Here is a 16,871-nt window from a genome sequence, read left to right as displayed (position 1 = left end):
CGTGTGGATCAACCCCTGTCTCTGGGCAGAAGCTTCGACTGGTCTCCAAAACTGCGTTTTGTGTTTGTGTGTGCGTGTTTTATTGAATGTGTCCTCCTTATTCTACCCCACAGATGGGATTTAATTTTAATTGACAGTTACCCAGATCCATTCATCAAGATGACAAGTTTAGGGTGGGGAACTGTTGAGGAGCACCCTGAATGCACTTGGCGAAGTATAGAGGTGGAAGTCTTCATTTGTGTGTGTGTGTGTTTCCCCCTCTGTCTATTTATGTGTTTGTATGTCTTGCTCAAGTTTTTCTGATGGGCTCCAGATAGGTCAATCTTAGCATCAATCTACAGTATTGTGTGTTTCTTGGGGTGTGTATGTGAGCGTGCGCTTGTTTGTCAGCACAGGGTGCAAGCCTGCCGATCCACTGATCTCACGCTTTCTCTGTGAAGTCTGGCCTTTGTCTGCCAGATCTACCTCTCCCGCCGTCTTTCTTTTTGCTGTCATTCCCTGACACATGGCTCTGACACATCCTGAGTGTTGCACCGGTGGGAAAATAACACATATCTCTGACCTCTTGAACTCTTTCTTCTCCGAAAGCCCTAGAGAAAGAATGCCTTGGCTGCGCACGCCTCTTTAAATGTCTACCAATGAGACACGGCTATTGAGACAAGGGGGAAGAGAGACATTTCAAGACAGGTATAGATCTTCAGTTGGTGGCAGGTATGGGTATCGAGCAAAACAGCCAAGGATTTATAGCATGCACACTTCATGTACTGTGTATGGACTGCAGAGAGGCCAGAGTAATAGACAGTGTTGTCAGCAGTTTGCTGGCTGGCTTCTCAATGAGCTCTGTTCAGTGTTAAATCACAGACTGTATACAAAACTGGTCATTTCTTTTCCGGGCTGCTTCATTCAGTGTTTACTTATCATGCTTAAGGTCCCTAAACAAACTGACATACGGAACACCTTTGTTATATGTACAATCCAGGACCAAGAGTTAACATAAATGCCTTCAGATGATGGACTGTCATATGCCATATCAGAGCATCATGAGGCCCGCTCAGTATTCAACTCACATAGTACGCAACAAATAGCCCTAAACATCCCGCATCAGGCGAGTCGAAAGCTGAAAGGGGGTTTGTGGGTTGGCAGGGAAGTGAGGGGCGGCAGCGGGGCTCTGAACAGTCACATAATGTTGTTTTTGGATCGGCCCAAGGAAGAGATGTCACAGATCATTCATAGAGCTGGTGTTGTATACATTAAGGAGGGAGGGTAGGGGATTGGTGCAGGCCTCTCCACAGCAACAGAGGAGAGCCTATGGAAAATACTCCAGCTACCTAGCCAAGATGGTGATGTCATCAGAATGGAACATGCATTTCCACACGCTGTCTCCTGTGCTGCATGCATGTGTGTGTGTGTGTGTGTGTGTGTGTGTGTGTGTGTGTGTGTGTGTGTGTGTGTGTGTGTCCGTGCATGTGTGTATTTCTGGTGGGAGGTAAAATGAACATAGACACACACAGATACACCTTCTGCGTGCGGCATCACCTTCAGGCCGTCCTCAGCTGAACCATAGGGATGTTACCTCTTGAATGATTCTCTCGCGTACACTGAATGAACTTCACAACAAGCTCATGTTCACTGGTGATTTATCTTGCGCAGGTGTGATAATGTCAATATATTGATTAATCAAGCAGTGACTGAGGACCAAATGCTCTACTGATGATTAATATTGATAACTATGTGCCACCCTGCACTTTACAATGCAGATTTAATCACGCACATCTGTGCTACAAAATGCAAGGTTGAGTGTGTGTGGGTTTAAGAATGTCTTACGATGTATAACTGGTGACCTGAAAGATTACATCTCCCCCCAAAATCTCCCCCTCCCATTGTGTACTGGCAATAGCGTATTGTATCACTGTGGGCAGCATCTTAAAGAAGTTTGAAAATGTGTGCAGCTTGCTCTTTATTCCTTGCCTTCTAATCCTTTTTGGGCTCACAATGGCGCTTTACTCAACAAAAGTAAAAGCAGTGAAAAGGGACAACTGCAAGCGTGGCCACAGTGTCTGAGCACCGATTTCATGCACACAATGAAAAAAGTGTGTGAAAGTGTGTGTATGTGTTTCTGTGAGTCCATGTATGTGTGTGTGTGTGTATGTGCATGCACAGCGTTAAAGCACAGTGAAGACGTGCCAGTCAATTTGCATGAGGACATTAGATTGTCCACTGCTCCCTTTGCATATAGCAGAAAAGTGTGTAAGTTGTACTCGTCAGAGTACAGAGTGCTGGCAACATGTTAATCTATTTAGAGGTAGTGTTTGAACGGCAGCATGTGTGATGGGTTTGTGTTTAACAATATATTTCTTTAAGTCTCTGGCCACTGTGTTGTCACAGCTGCTGAAACTTGGCATGGGACGGGTAACAAAAGGGAGAAGTAGGCATCAGTGCATTGGCAACTAGGGCGTGAAAGAAAAAAAAACCTTTGCTTATCCACAAGCTGTCAGGCTGCAATTTTAAATTTATCCACTTTGCAGAGTGTTATATTTTTAAAGATCTACATGTCTAAAGCATCAGCTTATCAGGATATAAAGGCCAAATGTTGAACAAAACAAATTTATTCACATTACTTTTGACTCGATAAGGTATTAATTTTTCACTTCCAAGTTGAAAACTCCACCACTTTAAAGTAGGATCAATTCCTCATTTGTATGACCAAGTCAGACTAAGGTATTTGCGGAGGTTCTTCCAGCAGCTGTGACACAGTTGTTTTTTTTTGTTTTTGTCCACGGACAGAGATCGGTGGATGAGCTGATTTGTTGCGCTGCGTTACGCTGACAGATCGACTGATTGTTGACAAACAGCTCAACTCAATGCCAGCGCCGCCACGGTCATCTCCACTCCACTGCCTGACTGTTCGCCGTTGTGCAGTGATTTGCTGGAGCACCCCTGGATGACAACCATGCTTCATCCCTCACTTTCATTGCGCCATAAAAGGGTCCTCTGTGGTGCTGGATGCTGCTGTGTACTTCTTAGTCTTTGTCATCATTACGGTGTCACAGTCAGGATAACCAGAATGAGAGAAGGGGTGGAGGGAGGACAGTCAGAGGGTGTAGACTGTGTAACTGTAGCCTGGGCAGGAGTCACCCAGGTCCACAAGAATCAGATCATCTGTCCATTCATCTTCATATTCCTGAATCCCAAAGGGCAACTGAGCACCTCGTAACCCAGAGAGGAAGGACACACACCAGTGCCTGGACTAACATACATCGGATGAAGCTAAATCTTCATTGAGTACCAGCTATGAGACTAAAATCTGTTTTTGTTATACAATGGAATCTGACCAATAAATGAAACAGTTCTGTCTGGATTTGTGTTTGCAGTAAAACTAAAAAAAGATATAAAAAGATTGTAACTGAATAAGCTCTGTAAGTGACAAAGAGTCTTTGATCTGGAAAATGATTTGTATGCTCTGTGATCACACACCAAACACCATGGGGTGTTTTGGGGATTTGCAAGTTCACAAGTGCCTATCTGTTTGTATGTTCATGCATCGGAAGCCTTTCCACAGATTTTCTCTGCTCTGCACCTGAAATAGAGACTTCACCTGTGGATGAACCTGAATCTGAGCACTGTTTTTGGGCTGTGTGGGCTGCAGACTAACAGCATCTTGCATATTTCCCTGACTGTGGGGAGAGGATCCTTTAGGTCCTGCAGCAGTCTGCTCTGCTACTAGGATAACAAGGGGGCTCTGATCTCATCGCGCCACATCTCACTGTGCCGGGAAGGAGCAGGATGATGTAATGCTGTTCGCGCGGCACCAACACGCACTTATCTGATGCGCCATGGAAGAGAGAGGCTGAGGAACCAGCGCAACAATAACAACTCCACTATGATTTTATGAGGCGGCATCATCTTTATCATAAGCATGATTACTGCAATAATCCTCATCATAATCTATATCTATATATATCTATATCTATATCTATAGATATAGATATAGATATACATAAAGTACACCTCTCTATATGTACATTTACCTCACTTAATGGAGCTAAATTGGTCATTTTGTTTTCAGATCAGCAGGATGTGTTACAATTATAGCATAAGTTTACATAGCATCATTTCATTTCACTTTTGAAGCCTTTATTATTTATTACAAAGAGGTACTACAGCAATGTGTTGTGAAAATGCAGAGCACACTCACCAGATATTCAGAGCATGCAAAGCCATCTAAAGTTATGAATGATGTGTTGGACAGTTTAATGGCAAATCACATATTCCATCCAGTTCACCTTCTACTGAAATGTATAAATTACCAAATTAATTGATTGCTTTTTACAGCAGCCTACAAAGGAGCCCATCCATTTACATTACCTTCATCTTTCCCCTTGCCACAGTACGAGACAGTCACCTCCAGAGAATCATACGACTCCAGTCCTGTATAATACTGGGGTGAGAATATTATGCTGTGGTTTTTATGCTAGGTAATTAAAGAGATCACTGTTTTATGTCCTAGGCAGGGATGGACCTTCCCTGATTCACAATCCTACACACTAAAGTGGAATAGCCTTTTCCTACTCTTGACTCCTCTAATTTAATTGCCCTTTGTGTCTGGCTTATTTCGTTTCTAACTGCCCTAATATATGATACGTTGAGTGCAACACTCTTCTTTGAGATATTAAAGGGCTATTGATGCATTGAAGAAAAGCATCACACCTGTCAAAGTATGATGATGAGTGAGACTGCATCACCTGCCTCTGCCCTCTTACCTCACCTCCTTTGTTTTTGTTTTTTTTCACATGGTCTTGGCATAGTATAGCGGCATGACTGAACTTAGCACCTGCAGCTATGGCCCAGCCATTGTCCTGTACAGCCCTCCTTTCCTGTACGGGTGCCTCTGAGGTGAAGCATGTGTCAGGGGCCTGAGATGAAGCCACAGAGTGGGAGATGAGTCAGATGAACACTTGTCAGGTGATGTCATCTCCAGTGAGCGCTGATGACCAGCACCAGCTGTTTGGTGCACTGAGGCGTACTCTGCAGCACCTGTCTGAAGGCGTTGTAGCTCACACAACTGCATTAGAGAACAGGCCTGCTACTCACAGGGCTTTCATAACTCCCTGGTGATGAAGTCAAAAGAGGTCAAACGGGGCAGACAGCACATCGCCAACAGAACATGGTTCCATACTGTCAGTGTGACTGAGAATAGGTTATAGCAGATGTTGAATAGCAGTGTTTCCTAGCACAAAGTGTCAATTATTTGTTTATCTGTATGGCGCAGAGATTACTAAAGTGTCACAGGTGTTAGGATGACATCATTTCTGACACACACACACACACACACACTTATGGGTCATCCACATTATGCAAAGATGTAGTCATACAGTGTAACATCCACCCCATGTGGTCCCTCAAAAAAACATAGAATTCACAACAAAGTAGTCAAAGTTGATTCTTATGCATAGTTATTTTGTAATAAAGCGCCAGGGGGTGAGCGGAAGTGCAGATTTCACGCTGTGGAAAAAGAAAATGTATTTCCAAACACTTTATAAAGATGGAATCAGCTGGATTGAACCACACGCACACTTCATGACATGCTTGCATACCCAAGCACCCACCACCACACACACACACGCGCAGCTCAGTACGGTGCACTACAACAAGGCAGCAGATCCTCTCTCATAGTAAATCAAGAACTGCTTCATTATAATAGCTGTACTTTGTAATATCCATGGCACTGGAATAACTCTGATTTAATCTAGCCAGCAATCAATATTTTTTGACTGCTATGATTGATGAGTATTAAGTAGGACTATTAACAGAGTGAAAAAAAAAGTGTCCAAGTCTGAACCCCACTGCCTGCCGCTCAGTCAAAGCGCTAATGTGAAAGGGAATCATTTGTCAGCTAATTCTCAAATAGGTTTAGAACTGTGGACACATTTTCTTAATGAATATGTGAATTACTTGTGCATTGATTTCTATTGTGTGGGAAAATGGGAAATGTATAAAGAACTGTCTGCACAGGCGCCTGCAGACACACTTCATTGACGTTTCACTTGGAGACTACGAGAAATATTGCATATGCTGAAACCAGCAGATTGTGTATTTAAAGCCTCTGGTGGATCAAGGTCACGGCAGTGACCCTTTTAGTAGTAGCATGTCATACATTTAGCAGAGCAGGGGATCATTTCAAACTGTCCTCCATCACATTATGACATATCTTAATTGACTACCGATACAGCTTTGCTGAGTTGACGAAAAAATCTGATTTTAATCTAATCATTGCAATATACCTGATTGGCTCCTAGCAACACTCTGGCATATTAAAACATTTGCATTGCAGAAATGGGTCAGAGAGCTTGTGAACAACTAAATTGTAGACACTGTATATCAAGTTCCCGAATGAATTATGGCCTTATTTCACATTATAGACACTCTCTGAGTAAAATGTGTCTTCATGTGCACATTTAATGTATGCTAATCGATAAGGCTTCCTTATTTTACAATATTCTTGTAGTTAGCCTCCACCACTTTAGGATTTATTGAAATTATGCCCCTGCTGCTGGAAAAACAATATTTCATACACTTTATAATACATACATATACATTTGGAGAATGAGACAAGTTTGAAAGTTTAAAGCATTGAACTTCAGATACCCTCTCACTATGATTTCCTCTCTACAATGTGTCTCTTTTTCATTCTTGCTTCTCCTACCACACTCAGACAATTTTCAGTCAGTCAGTCTTCCCAAGTTTATCACTGAACCACATCATTAAGAAGTGCCCCATGGATCCCTGTCTAAACTGCACGTCGACTAGCTGCCGCCAGCTCCCTGGATATAAAGCCCAGGACTGAGCAGACTGACATTCCCCTGCACAAAGGTAAATGATGGCGCAGAGGATGGTGGTCCAGAGTCCCCTCAGTGGTCTTGGGGGAGAAGGCAGAGAAGGAGAATGATGATAGATTGCATGGAGAGTGGGCTGAGAGGATGGATCAGCCTGTCGTACCCAAAGAGCACCATCTGCTGTCAGTTCGGGTGACTCATTCAGCTGCGTTGACATGTGCATGTAAAGGAGCATGCTGAGAACACATCAGACTGCCGTCACGCGCTCCGATGATGGGCTGAATATGAAAGAGGGAAACACAGAGAGCAGGATGTGGAGGGAGAGTGCTGTGGAAAGAGACAGGTGGGGTACTGAAAGCACCATCTCTTTTATCTTCACAGAAACATTTTGCATTAATCCAAACAAACAACTCAGATTTTATTTTAATAATAAATATTTGATTTATTTCTTTTGTTGTTTTGTGAACATGTTTTTGCAGCATGGTGCTTTAAGTTCATTTGTTTTACCAGAAAAGTTTCAAAGAAAAATGCAAATAGAGAAAGGCACTGTAGAAAAATATCTTGGACACTCCTGACATTCATGTACATGAAAGCAAAATGAAGCTGTTATAATGCACTGTAACATTAATATCCACCATGAGTTTTGAGTCTGAGCTCTTAACATTTCCCCTAGTGTAAAAGAATACTCTATACACATTCTTCCCAAGCTGTATGTGCTTGTTTTATATTGGCAATATTTTATCCATAGAACCCCATGTGTACTACTAGAGTGATATAACAGAATAGCTAAGGGGTGAGAAGCCAGTCCAGTTCTAGTATCATATGACCGTGTCTGGCCCTCTTAAAACAATGAGCTGTTTATGGTCATTTTTAACAAGCTAAAGTACTTCTGACTGCTGCATTCTCCTGAAACCCATACTGCTTGGAGTGTCGGAGAGGAAAAAAGAGCACAAGATGGGTCATTGGACAGGCTCACAAGCACACAAAACACATAATGCTGCTTGTCTTTTTAAATATATGGGAATGGCCATTGAGTGACACTACAGTAGCAATCTTCTCATTTCTCATAACCCTCCCTTACAAAAAACATAGTCTTTGCCTTCTTTCATTTCTTAATAAAAAACTGAATTCCCCTGGAGGGGCCACAATTACATATTTCTGGGATGAGATCAGGGTCTTGTCATCTCCAATTTCTTTTCAGGGGTCCAGAGGAGCCTAATTGTCAATAAGGTGCAGCTGCATTGACACCTGTGACACTGTGCTGGTTTGCCTCGGACTCCCAGCCTCTCACTCTGCTCACTGGAGAGTCTCTGGGAGTGACGGGGCATGCCAATACTAAAAAGGTCGCAATTTATGAAAGGCCATGACATCAAAGCGTTGATCAATGACTTCCATAGGCCTCAAACACTGCGCTGAGATTGATTCTATAGGTGATATTGTTACTGGAGATCTGCAGACGTGTTGGATGTGTCAAGAGGGGAAGCGTGCTCAAGTTCAAAACAGGCAATTCTATAGGATTTGTGTCAGTCAGACTATGTGGTTGGACGGTGATGGGAGACCCCACTGACCCCACAGGGTGATGCACACTTGTCAGTGTGAGACAGGTTTAACGTGCGCCACAGGGGGAATATTACATTATGGTGAATAGCCGCCTTGCTGGCCAGCAGCAATCAAACAGCTTCTCTCGAATAAGACCATTTTATTACACCTGTGCAGCTTTGCAACTGGTCTAAGGGATGGATGGATGTATGGGATTCTTATGAGATGATCCAGGCAGGTATACCTAAGGGGAGGTGGAGTACATTAATGTACATCAATGCCAGAGGAGGAGAAATAACTGTGTAGCCCCCCACACACTGTGTGACTCAAGAAGGATGGGATCACATCCAGCAACAACTGTATAATCTACTGAGAATATAAATAATATCAAAAAATAAGCAGCTGCTTGTCTTATGTATTATGGATATTGTCAGAGCTTGACTTGGATAATGAAGGCAAAAGGGCTGTTCACTATTTTGTTTTTTGTTTTTTTCTTTCCTTGAATGTTAAACACATGGATTCCTGTTCATTGCTAAAACAAAATTCTACACGCTAATATGGGCAGACATCACTATACAGTATATCTCAGTGTATGCACCCACACACATATAGATGCAAATACAAATGCACACTCCACACACCGTACACAACCGCTACTACCTGCCTTTAGTGACCTGGAGATGTAGTTAGACCAGTGTCACTGTCTTTACAAAAAACAGTGACAGAAACACTAAAACAATGTCTGGGGATGGACAGGAAGACTACAGGGCATCATGAATAAATAATAATACTCCAAAAGCATGCACTCCTTTGTATTTGTTGATGCTGGCAGTAGTACTAGGGTGTCGGTGCAGGGCTAGCAAGCAAATAAATAAATAAGTAATATGTTCAAAAACTGCAAGCTGTTGTTACGTCTGTGTCACATAAATGTGGTGTCTGACATTTAGGTCTGTTATTCTTTCTCTTAGGACTCACTTTGTTTTTGTTTTTTTGTCTTTTTTACAAATTCTGTCAGTTTCCTCAGCTTTACATTATTATTTCACAGCATTTGGTGCATAAATCCAAAGAATTTAGCATGTTATACTTGAAATTAAAACAACACATTTGGATTACCCACTGGCAAGATAGGAAATCTTTCATTTTTGATAAATTACAGTGTGATTATAAATAAATAAATAAGACTGATGATGTGGAATAAATTCAATTTACCATGCAGAAGATAATCAATACATTAACCTGAAATCCCAAGCTAAAACACCTTTAGTCGACAGTACAGTATGTGCTTGTAGACTTTAATTGCAACAGTGTTGGATGCAGAAGCCGTGGGCAGACAATTGATAGTAGCCATTAGCAAATGATTAGGTGGACAGAGATGAACTCTCCCACATTGATTTGGCTGGCTTACATTTCCGACTTTTGCAGAAGAATAAATAAATTCACTAGCAAATCTATAATGCATGACTTTATATTCATAATTTCCACCAGAGAGGCTCCTTGGCTCCTTGCTTTCCATCGTGTACACAGAGAGGCTGGCAGCTCGCTGAAATCAGGCGTCCACAGTGTCTGGTTTCTGCCAAATCACAACTGTTTATTCAGCCAAACACAGCATTATAAAATGTATTGCTGTGAAGATTTATAATGAGACTGAGATTGTAAAGTGAAACCACAGGCTTCCCTTCGAACTGCTTTCTAGACATGCTGAAGCCTCCAACATATCAAAGATGTTCTTTATCATTTCCAATTATTGAGAAATATTGTCATTTGAGCCATCTGAACCACCAAGTCTAATTTGTTTACTTCAAGTGCCTGGGACGCCTATTTAATGTTTGAAATGAGATCCATTCCCTGTGGGTTGTCTACTGCCCTGAAAACAATTGACAGATTGCACAGGAGAAGTCCTAACTTTTCAACAATAACAGACACATAGTACCCTTTTTTTCCCCGTTGAGACGGTGCGCACTGCCAAGTACTTTACCTCACCAAGTTCAGTGTCAGGTATTGAAGACATTGAAAGACTATGCTTGTATGTTCACCTTCAAATTTCCAACATTAAACTCACCAGTGAGCTATGCTTTGGTTGTTTGTCCATGTTCTAGGGCACATGGGTAGGCAGTAATCAAATAGAGGGGAACAGAGCACATGGTGTCCTCAAACCTAATTTGGCTGCTTGAAGCTCTGACCCCTTGACCTTTGACATTCCAACCCGACTGGTGAGGGTACCGAATCATTTATTTACTTTGTCAAGACATAAGCCAGAGAAGGGGATTTCAGCCTTATGGCAAGAATCTATGGAACTCAAAACACAACTAAAACCCAGATTAAAATGTAAACAGCTAAGGCCATCTGACACATGACCTCGCAATAACAGGCTGGCACTTTTTGAGTAATAATCAGTATTGATTCCCAAGAAACATTTTCATGTATTAAACCAGTCATTTTGTTAACATCCATTCAACCTGATCAATAAGATCAATTATTTAGAGAATAACTTGAGGTGTAATACTCGTCAATAAGAGTTGTTCAACTGCAGAGAAGACAGAGCCTGCGAAGGCTAATATACATATCAATACCTGAGCCATTTCTTTTAGCATGTTTACAAAGACATGTCCAACAAATGGTACGAATCGAGGATCATTCTAGGGTCAAAGGTGAAAAGCACAAGTACAAAAACCTGAGAGAGCACTTATGAACGACCTTAATGACAAAAAAAGCAGCAGGCTACTCTCTCTCTCTCTCCCTCCCCTCTTTATAGCTTCTTTGCCTTTGCTAGTTTCTAACCATGTCTCTAGAGGATTATGCAATGGTGGCTTGCCACATATCTTTTTCCAGGGCTATACTTGTGTAGCTCCACTTACCCTTTACACAAACTCTGAAGGCACACCCAACATTAAAAACTAGTTTTTGTAGTTAGCAGTGTCTCCGTACAAGCTATTTGTCCCCAGCATTCTTGTTCTCCCCCTGAGCTCTCACTGCTTCTTCGACAGTCAGCCTGCAGCATATCCACATGTGCTGCTCAAGTGGAATCCCCCTCCTCTCCCTCCAGCCCTCTCCTAAAATAGACCCATCGCTGGGCCTCTGAACGTTTGGCTGTTTCCTTCCTCCCATCTTGTCCATGCCTGTTAGAGGGTTACAGCTGTTCTCTAGCTGACCACAGTTTCCATTGCTCATCACTGTTTAACTCCCAGACCCCTTCTGGAGTCCATTAGCAAGGCTTACTTTCCCAGATTTATCACCGCTATGACCTGCAGCAGCCAAAACAACAGCAGCTTGAATGCGCTGAATGCTGAATGGGCTGTTCTGACTGTGTATAGGCTCAAAGAAAGTCCAAGGCTGCAAAGAAATGAGGCCTTTGATTATCTAAGTATATTTCAAGGATACATTCTGTATTGTCTGAGTCTAGACAGTGTTGTCTGTGTGACTGCGGCAAAGACATCTTTGACTGAGACTGTGCTCCAAGTGAGTAGATGATGGAACCACTGCCATTTATTTCTTTTAACTTCATCCATGGCTATTCCTGGTAATTGGTGGTTCATCCATTTCCATCTATATCGAAGACCCACACTGTTTGAAAGTCAATCCAATCATACATGGAAAGAAAATAACACAGTTAGAAGTTGCAGTTTGAAGTTCCCAGAGAGCCTTGTGTTTGTCAGTCCCATCCCTCTAAGGTTAATGAAATGACAAGAATTTAAAGCATATTGCCAAATTGCAAAGGGCTCATCAGCCCTTTTAGTATTTTATGTTGGCTAGAGTTTTAGTATTCACAGCACAAAAACAAATCTAACCTCTATAAGTAATGCATACTGGATGAGGCGCTGCTGATGGTCAATAGATTTGCCACCCCGACCTACACCACTGTCTCTGTTTGTTTCCATTACGAACCAATTCTTATCATGCATAATGCATTTCTAAAGTCACTCTGTCATTAATTCATCAAAGTGTGAGAGAGAGGGACGATGACAGAAGCACAAAAGACAGAGCGAGAGAAGCAGGAACACATTCATGCTGCTAGATTATGCATCCCAGAAAAAGCTTATGGGAGAGACAATGAGTCTTGAGATGCAACGCTACAGTATTTTTGTTTCACATGATAGGCTTATTAATCACAGTAATGAATCATGAGACAGTTTGCAGAACAGTGGAATCAGGGGTAAACAAATGCAGATGATAAGCAGACGATAAGGCCCCCTCAGACCAAATACAAGAAGGAGAGACATAGAGAAGAAGGAAACAATGTTGGAGGAACTGGGATGACTTATTCTCACATCCTGAAAATCCAGCCTTTCAATTTACATCGCTTTGTTTGCGCCATCTTTATCGCCTTGTTTGCTTGTTTGTTTGTTTGTTCACTTACTCATTTGATGACTTGCTTTATAATATGGTAAAAAGCTAGTTGTGCATCTAAGTAATTACACTGTAATTGATGAACTAATAGACATGTAAATTATGCAGCAGTGTGTCGGCAGCAGAGTAGAAAAAGTGTAGAGTGTGTTGTATAATTACAAACCCCAGCTGCCATGCTCCTGTACTGGAGTCATAAATTAAGCACACAAAATTTGAATAACTAAGATTGGAGGAATTTTGCACTGCACCGTATGGCAATGGTAATCCAGTTGGTTCCTATATGCTGGGGTGTCTTTTGCAGACACACTGCTCACCTTTACAAGTTGCAGAACCATGTGGTCCAGTGTTGTTAAAGCACGTGGTTCTCCTGGGTTAGGAGTTCAAATCCCAGTGGGGTCACAAAACTGCACTCACATTACTGTAAGGTTCTTTGGGTAAAGCCATCTGCAAACAGCATGTAGGCCTATTTTACTGCTTTACCTACTACACGAGCATGGTGTTTAGATTTCCTTTTGCAATAGCATTTGGGCACAAATGATGCCTGTACCTAACCTGTATCAATGTGGTGATTTAAACACTAATGGATTTCAATGATCTGCTGTCATATGTTACTATTAAATACTTCTCTCCCACCTTTGCAATATAATTCAGGCCCAGCTTGAGACGTGTTTAAAGAGCCCACAAAATGATTGAAGCAATTCATCTTGTTTCTGTACACAACCTAATCCATAACCCCTTTGGGTTTTTTTATACTACAGATGTGCTCCCAAAAGAAGGACCAGACTGCACTGTTTATATTTACAATATTAACAGCCCAGACCTGTTGGTGGCACTGAAACAGAGAGGCATGATTATAACCGTGGCATCAGAGGAGTCATCGGTACAGGCTGACAGCTTGTAGAGCTCTCACACTATCTGTTTCTCGTACTGTCCCTATCCTCCTCTGTGTTCCTGTACGTAATTACAGTGGTTAATCTTCTGGTTCTCCCTTGTCTCCTGCCCACTCTCTGCCTTCCTCATTAGCCTTCCCTTGCCCACCTGAGATTTTTGTCTTCTTCCTCTCCAATTTTTCCTCTTGTTTTAGCAGAGTGCCATTGTTTATTGTGATAAGTTGGGATAATGAACAAATGACCTGCCACCTGGAGCACTTAGAGCCTGGTGTTAAACTCGGGTTATAAAAACCTCTTCCAGCTCTATTGATTTACTGGCAACATTTGATTGTACCCACGGGGCAGGGGGCCTGCAAGGCTGCACAGAGCTCTTACTGTTTTACAGTCCTTATTACACCAAACAAATAAATCTCCTGACCATTAATTCACTGACTATGCCCTCACTCTCCAGACTGATCAGAACAGATTCAGGCTGCTTGGCAGACTCAGCCAGATAACTAGGTAGTTAGAGGCAATGTTTCTCTTCTATGTGTCCCATTCCATATTGGATTAGCAGACCGCAGACAACTTTGAGTGTTCTCAGAAGATTTTATGATTGCTTAGGACATATACACAAGGAAATGATTTGACTTGGGCTATCCTGTTTTTGCAAACAACGGTCATTATTTCAATATCCTGTGAGGCTCGTTTACGATGCCCCCGCTGTGCTTTTTTGGCTGCTTCTCCCCTACATACAGAACAGGGACGTGGCACCTCATAGTTAACAAAAGTCAACCGCAGGGGGAGTCAGACCAGTCTGATTTTTACAACGGAAGGCAATTTTAAACACTCAGGGGGCCCGACAAATGGAACTGAGAAGAGTGTTACCCTGGTCGCAGACCAAAGGCTAAATCAGCGATCCATTCAGCCTGGATAGTAATTTGAGAATGAGGCAATCCTCTTGTAAAACATTAATAAAGAGCTGTCCAATAAAATCCGCTCCACCAATTAATGATTTTAACCTTAGTGTTTTCTGGAATACACGGGTTGATGAGGATCTCGCCTCATCTGCTCTGAAAAAAAAGCTGTGGACTGTAATGCTGCTGTAAAATGGGTGATGTTAATTATTTATGGGAATAGACACATTTGTGGAACTACTAACTCTTCCACCCTCACTCCCTCTTTGACACACACACACACAGGTTATACGCCAACACAACCCCAAGAGTATACAGTGCTGTGCCAGAAAGATGAATAATCTGTAACACAAGAAGTTGAAAGATTCCCTGATTAGTTCTTGCCAACATGTTTACCATAGTTTGAAACACTACCATATCCACTGATTGTAGACTTATGTAATGTGGGCTAAAATACACTTTCCATCCTGCCCACTGGTTCCCTGTGGAAACTGACTTATAATTGTCAGCATATGTGTAACATACCCACATTCTGTATCCTCACTCACATAACGCACACACACACATGCATACAAAAAGCAAGTGGAGAATCCTCAGAGTGATGTCATCCTCAAACGAAAAGCTGCCAAAACCATGCTAAACTCAATGGCTGGCTTAGATTAAACAGCTTGGTTAGCACACACAAGCACAATTGAATAAACACATTCACGCACATACACAAATACACATGCATTCCTTTACCACAGAGCATACACAGCATGCATTTCTAGGAGGCAGTCTCATTCGGTTCTGATTTCTTCATCATCCAACAGAGACCCATCCTGCAGGACAGAGCTGCCTGCTAATCATGCAGGACTCACCAGCCACAGCATGAAGGTGGCTTTGAACGCTTAAGCTCTACCAGATATAAATAAGCTTCAGTACCTGGAAGGTATAGGAGATGTTGGCTCACAGCTACCTCTGACTCCAACTGAAGGATAAATCATTTTCCGTCATGGCCAAAAACGGCTTGTAAATATTCATATACATACATCAGTGGGGTTATGATCAGACAGCAGATCAATGTAAACATTTAGAGACAGCATAATCCATCCAAACCTTTCAGAGACTCAGACCCGATCAAAAGTGCCAAAAGTAGGTCTCCTTCTGCCACCTGGGATTGCTGCCATTATGATGTGTTTAGTCAGGGCACTCTAGTCGCTGTATAAAAGACAAGACCACCAGAGAGCTAACCAGCTAATCTGCCGAATAGTCTGTTAATCTGACAGGCCGTGTTGAATAATGAATATGTACATTATCACAGAGGGAGGTATCACAGGGGACGCAGTGGATCACTTTCCATGTGGTAGGTGGACATGTCTGTTATCAGCGTGATTTCTAATGACTTCATTCACCAGGTGAGTGTACATCTAACAGGCCACGTGTATGTGTGTGTGCGTGCGTGCGTGCGTGCGTGTGTGTAATTATGACAAATTTGAAGCTATCTTGAGCAAGAACATATAGTACTTTAGAATTTACCAATGATAGTACTATCAAGTACAGCAAGCTAGCAAGCACAGGGCTCATACATTAAATGTTTAAAAAAAATGGTAACCTCTAATCGATGTGTATGCTTGTGCAGTTGCATATGTTCAGGCCATTAATGTAGCTCTGAATCTGCCAACTGTCTAATCACCAATCTAGAACAATATGACCCATGAATGATAAATGAAAGCATGCATGCTGCCATGACAAAATACCTCGTCTTGTCAGCTGTAACAGCAGTAAATGACTTTCCACTCTGAGATGGTTGTCCCAGTGATTTACATCAGCTCTTTCCAGGGCAGAGATTCAAATTAAATGCGCATTTGATTGTTTATTTATTGATTATTGGAGATCTTTTTTTCTGAGCTCAGTTTGAAAACATGCCATACACAAACATAACATTTTACAATCCCAGTTTCGATGGAGCAAGGTGTCTACATCCTGGACCTATTTTCATATATTTCTTTTAATCCTGATGCCCCTTCCCCCCTTATTGGCCCCCCATTTCCTTCTGGGAGCAGGGCCCGGCCTTACCTTTCAACCACGACACGCTACCTGTCACAGCGCAGAACACACACACAACCCTGAGCGTAGTGCAAGAGGCATGTGACATCTGTTCTCTCTCCGGTGGGCTCCTCATGTCCTCGACCTCATCCACATCGTTTGTGAGCACCTGGGAGGGAGGAGGGGAGGCTGTATGACAAGGGGACATAGTAAAGAAACGGAAAGGGGTGGGTGTGTGTGTGTGTGTGTGTGTGTGTGTGTGTGTGTGTGTGTGTGTGTGTGGAACAATATTGTGTTTCCAGCTCCTGTATTACGCTTTCTAATAAATCTTCCGTCGGGTT

The 16,871-nt window shown here is 42.3% G+C and overlaps 1 long non-coding RNA gene across 1 annotated transcript in view; it reads right to left on the bottom strand.

The window, feature by feature from the left end:
* The window catches only part of LOC123979055, a 33,501-nt gene extending 16,807 nt beyond the window's left edge, over positions 1 to 16,694 (bottom strand). Inside the window, exon 1 of the long non-coding RNA XR_006827140.1 lies at positions 16,561 to 16,694. This is a non-coding gene — a long non-coding RNA (uncharacterized LOC123979055). The remainder of the gene's footprint in view (positions 1 to 16,560) is intronic.
* Between the last annotated feature and the right edge of the window lie 177 nt (positions 16,695 to 16,871).

Source organism: Micropterus dolomieu, linkage group LG11 (genome assembly GCF_021292245.1).
Source record: "Micropterus dolomieu isolate WLL.071019.BEF.003 ecotype Adirondacks linkage group LG11, ASM2129224v1, whole genome shotgun sequence".
NCBI classification, from domain to species: Eukaryota; Metazoa; Chordata; class Actinopteri; order Centrarchiformes; family Centrarchidae; genus Micropterus; species Micropterus dolomieu.
Note: the sequence above shows the minus strand (reverse complement) of the source record. Positions and strands in the feature narration are given on the sequence as shown.